The sequence below is a fragment of the Lissotriton vulgaris genome, chromosome 5 (assembly GCF_964263255.1).
Source record: "Lissotriton vulgaris chromosome 5, aLisVul1.2, whole genome shotgun sequence".
In the NCBI taxonomy this organism is placed as follows: domain Eukaryota; kingdom Metazoa; phylum Chordata; class Amphibia; order Caudata; family Salamandridae; genus Lissotriton; species Lissotriton vulgaris.
The window spans coordinates 1,400,741,782-1,400,749,858 of NC_141693.1; the positions used below are offsets into that span (position 1 = coordinate 1,400,741,782).

General features: G+C 38.3%; 1 long non-coding RNA gene across 1 annotated transcript; it reads left to right on the forward strand.

Annotated features, from left to right (window-relative positions):
- The first annotated feature begins 5,096 nt into the window (after positions 1–5,096).
- Positions 5,097–6,872, forward strand: LOC147712658 (uncharacterized). The gene is made up of 3 exons (XR_015295761.1): positions 5,097–5,199; positions 5,313–5,398; positions 6,617–6,872. It is a non-coding gene; the product is annotated as an uncharacterized LOC147712658 (long non-coding RNA).
- Positions 6,873–8,077: the final 1,205 nt, after the last annotated feature.

Here is an 8,077-nt window from a genome sequence, read left to right on the forward strand (position 1 = left end):
CATGTGAAGAAAAGAAGAGAAGGACACCAGACAGGAGCTGAATGATATTTGCTGGTGGGGATTGTATTTGTCTTATTGACCCAGTGATAGGTAGTAAAATTAGTCTAGTAAGGACCCTGTTAATATTGATCCTGTGAGCTGTGATACGGTTAGAACTAAAAGCAAAGATTGTTGGAATATTGACCGAATCATAAAGGTGAAGGGTGGCAATGCCGTGAGACAAAAGAAAGGGCAGCAGTAGAAAGCCTAGTGTGCTAGTTTGGCTGGGTGTTGTTTTTCTTGGGGAGGAGAGTTGCCGTTAGAGTGGCTGTCACATCAGAGATGTTTGTTGTTTAGAGTTTATGCTAATTTGTGTTACGCCACAGATTTTGTACTATTTGATTTTTTTGGCAAATTCTACAAAAATGAGAGATGTATTATGTTCTGAGTAGAGATTTCTTAGATGTGAAATGGATGAATGATCCTCTGCTGTCAGGGATTTGGTTGTATTTTTCTTAATAAAAAGGATTTCTACTGAGCTGCACCATCTTGTCCTAACACTCCACCTTACTTAAGCACAATCAAACTCTTTACTGTTTAAGACTTCTAGAATAAAGTTTTACCCACAAACTTTTTTTTCCTCAACGGAAAGTCCTAAACTATGGCCTTATCCCAATCCATAGATTGAGCAAAGCCTTGCCATATTTTAAAAGTGCCCATTGCTTATTTAGAGGAAATCTGTCTTTAAGAGAAATCTAACATTTGGCATCTTGTACATAGTCAATAACCAACTAGGATGACTCAGTGCAAAGGTAACCTAATAAGGATCTATATTAGAAAAGCCGGAACCACCACGCTTACCATCCAATTTTAAGCAATTCCTGGAAACCAGGATTTTCCCAGCTCCTCAGAGAAATTCCTAAAAATGTAAGCAAAAAAAGGAATCTTATTCCTAACTGTATGTGTAACATTTGAGAAATACACCCAATCAAAGGCAAGCATAATTCTGAAGGACTGATAGCTATAGTGGCACTTCCCACCTTTTACAGTCAACTTATATGTGCAATTGATTTAAAGTCTTTCATATATTTTTTATCTCCAAGTATTTATGATGTAATTGAAGCACTTGATTCCCCACTAATCTGGGGGGATTTTGGCCACTCTGCGTTTCTCTTTAATTGAGAGTTCTGGCCAAATTCCAGCAATCGCTCCATGGCTGAATTTTTCTTCCACAAGGTTCCAGAATATGAGAGCTGGTGAGCCCGAGCTAGATTCTAAATTTCTGACCCATGTGCTTGCCGGCGTTCGCGAACAGTCGCTGTCAAAGGGCTGACATTTGAATAGATTTTCTACTTGAGTTGCAACAAAAATCAACTCGAATGGCCACATGCTCTTGCACAATGCATGCTGCTGCTCACACAGATATTCAGTGCTGCTCAAGCTACAGGCGAGAGCAGTGCGACTTGCATATTTTACACACATTGTCAAAATTCTGTGGAATCTCACTGAGTTTTTCTGTAACTATGCGGAATTACTTGCAGTGAAATTCTGCGAGTTCTACCCTCCCTAGCCAAAAGTGTACCAAGGACCTATAATTTAAATTTCTCTAGTTGCGCCACCCACCACAGTTACAGTGCAAACCTGCCTCCAAACCTACCATTGTAGCCTGTCTGTGCAATTTTAAAACAGCAAATTCGTTCTGTCACAATAACTTCTTTTGACAGGTCTAAATTCTCCTTTTAAATTTTTATAATCCACCCCTAAATTGGCCTTAATTCCCATAAGGCAGGGTGAAAGGTCTTGAAATGTAGGACATGTAAACGTTTAATATATAACATGTTCTTATAGTAACAAGGCCCGAATTGTTATTTTCTATGCATCAAAGTAGGCTAATCCATAGGAAAGTATTAGGATATACTATTATGTTAGCTCACCCTAGGAAACAGCTAGAAAGTTAATTTTTGGACTTTAAAAAATATTTGTTATAGACCCAATTTATTAGTAAAGTCAGATTTGTCATAAATGTTTTCTGGGTACTTGAAAATGTACCTTTTTCATAGCCGTCACCCAGGAACTGAATGGCCCCTTTGATGAGTCTTGTTCCCAGAGCTAAGACAAAAGCCTTGGGTGTGGGGAAGTGTTCTGTTCCTTTGACAGTATGATTATTTGAGCAGTGCCCAGGAACTTAATAACTTCAAAGAGGGCCCCCCCCGTCACATGCAGATGTAGCAAACATCTGGATTAGTTGCCATCTTAGTCTCTCTAGTCAGTCAGGCCCCAATCTCAGTGGGAGAGAAACTGTCCCCAGCATCAGTTTTGAGAGAGCACAGGCAAGGGTTTGCTAATTTCTCTGGCAACATTTCTAGGGTGTATACAGGAGCTCTGCACCGGGGAAGAAAGGTTCTACCATGTTAGATTTAGATAAGTAGAGAGGGGTACTGTACTATTTTTTGCAGTAGGGCAAGAAGAAACTGATCCAAATGTGGGTAGGGGTACCACAGGAACATTTTCACAGTCAGTTGGTATGGGGACTAAGAGTCACTCCTACCCACAGGCTAGTGCCAGGCATTAGGTGACACCCTTGGGCACCCTCTTCATAACACTACTGGAGTTGTGAAATACAGAAGAAGGGCTGCGTCTGCTCTTGCGACATTTAGGGAGGTCTGGTTGGTTGGACCTGCTCACACTTTTACCCAGGACAAAAATGTTGTCTCCTGTTAAATTACAGGGTCACAATGAGGTGCTAGAACATTTATTTCTGAGGAGCCCAGATGACCTGTTCTAGCTGGACCTGCCCTGGACTCTGCTCTTGGCTTCTGCTGGAGTGTGGCTTGCCCCCCAAGCGCTGTTCCTGAGGTCCTAAGACCTTGAGCTACGCCAAGGTGTACTGCTCCTAACATCCAGAAAAACTTTGGACTTTTTGGCTCAAAAGACCCTTGAAGAACCAGGATGAAAATGCCAACTCTATCTGGTGAAGGTGCATTGCAACTGGGCCAAAGATTCAGGTTCTCCTGATTGGAGCTTTTCTGCAGGAGGAAATCTATTTCAGCTATATGTTTGCAGAGATGGTACACCACCTCATGGAGCCCTGTTTGGCTACAACCTGCAGTCTTGCCCCCACTGGAGAAATCCAAACTCCATCAAAGTGACTAAGTCAGAATGTTGAAATCTTCACCAGATGAAGGTGGCAACAATTTCTGGATGGCAAGGGGCATTCATTGGGTACCAGTTTTAATTTTCTCCTGCCAAAAGCTAACAGCTTCACTGGGACTTTGATGGTTATCACGCTTTGTAAACTTTTCTTGGCCATAGTCTGTTGCCTTGCCCTGCTGAGGATTTTACACTTCCATCTCAGAGACTAAGTCAGAAGATAAAACTTCTGACTAATACAAACTTGTTTGTAGTATCCAACCAATGCTCCATTGTTGTCAGTGTTAAATCACACCTAGGTCTTGGTAAAGCAAAGCCAGATGATCGCGTTTAGAACTTAATACTTTTAGGCACTATTTTTATTTAAAACTTTAAAATTTTTATATATTTGGTTCCCTTTATTGTTTTTTTGTCATTTAGTGTAATTTTGTTCATTCGAATGTTTTTGTATTGTGTTTCTGACTTTTACCAGTTACCAGGAGTCAGGCTCAGGTTTAAATTACTGGAACCTGTACTGGACCTAAAAAGAATGGTGACATTATTGCTTACTACTATCCACCCCAACAAATAACCAACTCTCTAACATTGTTTATGATCTGCTCTAATATTCTACTGCATTTTAACTTTTATTATTCAGTAGTTGTGAACGTATTTTGGTTTGGTTCTGCTATTGTATTGTATAGAAGTAACACCACTTCAGCTGTGACAAAAAAAATTGTCATTTTGGTAAGCTGTATATCATGTTGGGACAAATGCGGAACATGCAAAGTATGTCCCCAGGCGATTGAAACAAAGGAAATGGAATATAATGGAATTAAAATCCAACTGACAGGCATGGTGAATTGCAAAACTAAAAACATTGTATATTTGCTTCTATGCCCCTGCGGCTTGGGCTATGTCGGTGAGTCCTCGAGGTCCCTGTACACGAGGCTCACTGAACATAAATCTGCAATCAGAACCCTTAAACTAAATGCACCGATGGTTAGTCATTACATCGAACAGAATCACAAACCAGAGGATATACGCTGGATTATCCTGGAACATATTGAGACACGTGAAGGCCTATGTCCAGACAAAGTCTGTAAAAAACGGGAGGTATTCTGGATTTTTTCTCTGAATACATTCACCCAAGGCCTAAACCAGGATATTCCATGGGAACAAGCGATTCTGTAAGATTGCATATACTATCCACTATAAGAGATATACAGTAGAGTCGTACATTGATATATCCATATAGTCAGAAGTCTACTTTTATAGATACCCCGAAAGTGATAAAGGTTATCCCTATCTCTACTTGGGACAGTTATATACCAACATGGGTTCCTGTCAATACATCTGTTATCTATGAGTAAAGTCACCCCAATTACCTTTATCTCTATTTGGGACATTTATATACCAACATGGGTTTATGTCAATACATCTGTTATCCATTAATATGGTCACCCCAATTATATCAGCGGTTATGTATTGTCTTTTTATACATTGACATGGGGAATCGGACTAGATACAGACCCTTAGATCATTCTCTGAATAATATTCATATATGAGGCTGCTTTTAGTAACTGTCTCCAACAAAATAAGCATGTAATATTGCCTATGAAAGTCCATCTTCTATTTCTATATTTTATTTATTTGACATCAAGTTCCTATACTTTTTACGTCTCCAAATATGCGCTATCGGACAATATTCAAACATATGGGCTGCTGCCACATGTAGTCCAACTCGAACTTGCCCTTTGACGAGTCCGCGGAAGTCCGTTGTTCATTTCTATGACATCGGACACCATCTAAACATATTAGGCTGCTGCCATATGTAGTTCAACTCGTACTTGCTCATAGACGAGTCCGCGACAGTCCGTTTTCTATTTTTATGGCATCAAGTTCCAAGACTATCACGTCACTGAATATGCGCCAGGTATGCATTAGAGCCAGGTGTAATCAATTATATCTCCCCCTTTTTTGGCGCGCCCGATGTGAATATATATCGCCGGTGCATAAACCTTTTTGTTCCTGAACCACCGGTACGTCGAGGGGAAGTCTGGTCGAAATCTATCAGCCTGTAAAACGAAGGTAAGCAAACTACAGCTTCTACCCTTACACGCACCAAGACTGCGCTCTGTAGATGCTCGTTGGCTGATGCTGAGCTAGTGTTTAAACTTGCTGCTTTATCCCCTCCTTTCTAGCACGGTTTATCCACTAAAGCCATATTATATCCGTCATCCTCGATTTAAAATACTGGGAAACTGTCCTGCTTCATCTTTGATAAAAGGTAATATTGCATCCAGATACGCGTTTATGCTCTATCTTTATACCATCTAATGGCCTGATTTTGATGTCTGAAGGAAAATAGATATATATATTTGCTTTCATCTTTAACAGCAAAAAGGGAAAAAAATTACAAAACTACATTTGCCGGCCTCCCAAACATGACGTTTCAAGACCTGCAGTATATCTAGAAAAAGGTACCGCTTCAAATCTATACTTCTGAGATCAAGCACTCTATATAGACTGGAGTTACACAAACATTACATATATGTACTTATATTTCCTTAGTGACACAGATAAAGTTTCCCACTCGGGGCCTCTGAACATAGGCCTGTGGAGAAGAGAGAAAAAAGAAAGAAAAAAAGTGCAGACTGAGTGTCACAAATCTTACATCTTCTGTATAAGAAAATCCTTTTTTTAAAACGGTAAATATATACGTGGACTCTATTCAATTCATAAATCTGAACCAAATAGTAACTAATGGGTACATTCACTCTTTATTTAGGCGTGATAATCCACGAGGATCCTTAAACGAATCGCACCCCTATCTATATAGCAATATCTCATTTTCGGATAAAAAGGTTGGTGATCTCTCTTAATGATCTTATTGTATACACTCATGCCACCGCTTGGAGTGATTCATCTATACCGTCTTAACAGGAGTAGACATGACCATATCATAAATCGTTAATTACCTAGAATATAGATATCTAATACAGCTATGTACAGGTAAAACTATATCTGCAAGTTCTCTCCTAGATAATGGTCTGATACGAATTGTGTTCTTAATTTAGAATATAGATGACTGAAGTAACAGACATGTTAGGCTGTCTCTGATCAAAGTAGATAAAACCTATTTTTATGCCATACATAATATATCCTTAGCAATAAATGTGTCTTAATGTATATTGTATTACTCTACCATCTGAGCTGCATGAAAATTGAAGGAAATTATGACTGGTCCCTTAGAGTTGATGATGGTCGTATATACCGGACCCAATTATAACTAAGAGTAAAAATTGATAACAACAGTGTCTTTCATTGGAACATATATAATAACTAACTCCAATCCAGTTATGAGCTACTGTATGTAAATATTGTATATATGTGTATGTTAATAATGACCTATATCCTCTCGAAATGTAAAACTGTAAATATCATTATGCTACGACTTTTTAAATTTCTCAATATAATCATATGCATGTTTTTGTATCTTTTATAGTCTTTGTTGTCCTGTACAATATACACGTGAATGACGGTCACCTGATGAAGGCAGAATGCCGAAACGCGCGTAGTGCCAACTTTCACCGCTTTTGCCCACTACAATAGATCATTGACCGAATTGTCTTTGTTAGTTTTTGTGATATGTGTTCATATTTTTCAAAAAAAATTCTTGTCTTTAAATGTGTATATCTTCATAAAATGAAATATTGAATTGTGTATTATAATCATCTATTTAAAGAGCCTATATAGGACACTCAAAATAATCAGACAAATCTTGCTATAAAATAAAAATAAAAATAAAAGATTTTTTTTAAAAACTCACAATATATCTTTTTGTGATCATAAACTTATAAGGTTGTGTGAATGTCGTAGCTATATACACAAATATGTGAATGAGAGGTCGTGGCATTTTCTTATTAATTGTTTGCTATAATTTCTTTTCAAAACTATCATGTTGGGATGGACCATATAATGTAAGTGAATTATAATAGGATCCCATAAGGATACAGAACATCCCTGGATCCTGCAATAACACCTGCTTGTCTTAAGTACAGTTTGTTCTTTTCTAGCAATACCTCCCCACGATTACATGAGAATGAAATCAAGATCATGGTGACAGGGATCACCCCTGGTGATTATAAGCTGGCTATAAGATCCAAGGGTAATCCATTAGAAAAATCAAGATTCATGGTATATGGCTCTTTTCACTAAAAGAACGAAGTAGTTTTGCAGAGACAAAACTTCCAGCTTATAATGCTTCATAAGAACCAAGAAGCGCTCACTACAACACTAGTTCTTTCAGGAAGAGGCTACTGAAATTGTGTAAACTGGAAACTCATATGAGGAGATCACAAAACTACAGAGTTTCCTAAGTCAAGATACTAGTTTATACTTTAAGACCCATGTGACCTGAATGAACTTCACTGAATCTTAGTAGGGGAAAATATGAAGTTGACAACGTTATGCATAACCCATAATGCCTTTAGGTCAAATAACCCTGAATATCTATAAAAACATGGCCTCCCTAATTCTCAGAGCTTTTTGAGTCTGCCTATTCAAAGTAAGGAAACAAAGAGATGACTGCAGAAAACCTAAAAGCCTCATGCCGTTCTCAGCATGCTGTTAGAAGTTCATAGATTGTATGCCTCAATACCATGACATAACATACTCATATAATAATACACTATACAAGAACAGGGTAAAACATACCACACCATACCATACACTAACAGACCACAACAAAACATATTGTCTGTTATGCTAACTGGATTTCTAGTGAGCGACTTATCACCCGAAAGGATATAGAATAGCAGTCCTTACCATTCCATAGCATACCATGCTGCACAATAAAATGCAATACCATACCATACAGTATATCGTTACTTCCTGCCTTTTCCAAAATGCTGGAAAAGCACATCCATGAAGCTCTTTCCACACATGTGGAAAATAATGAACTACT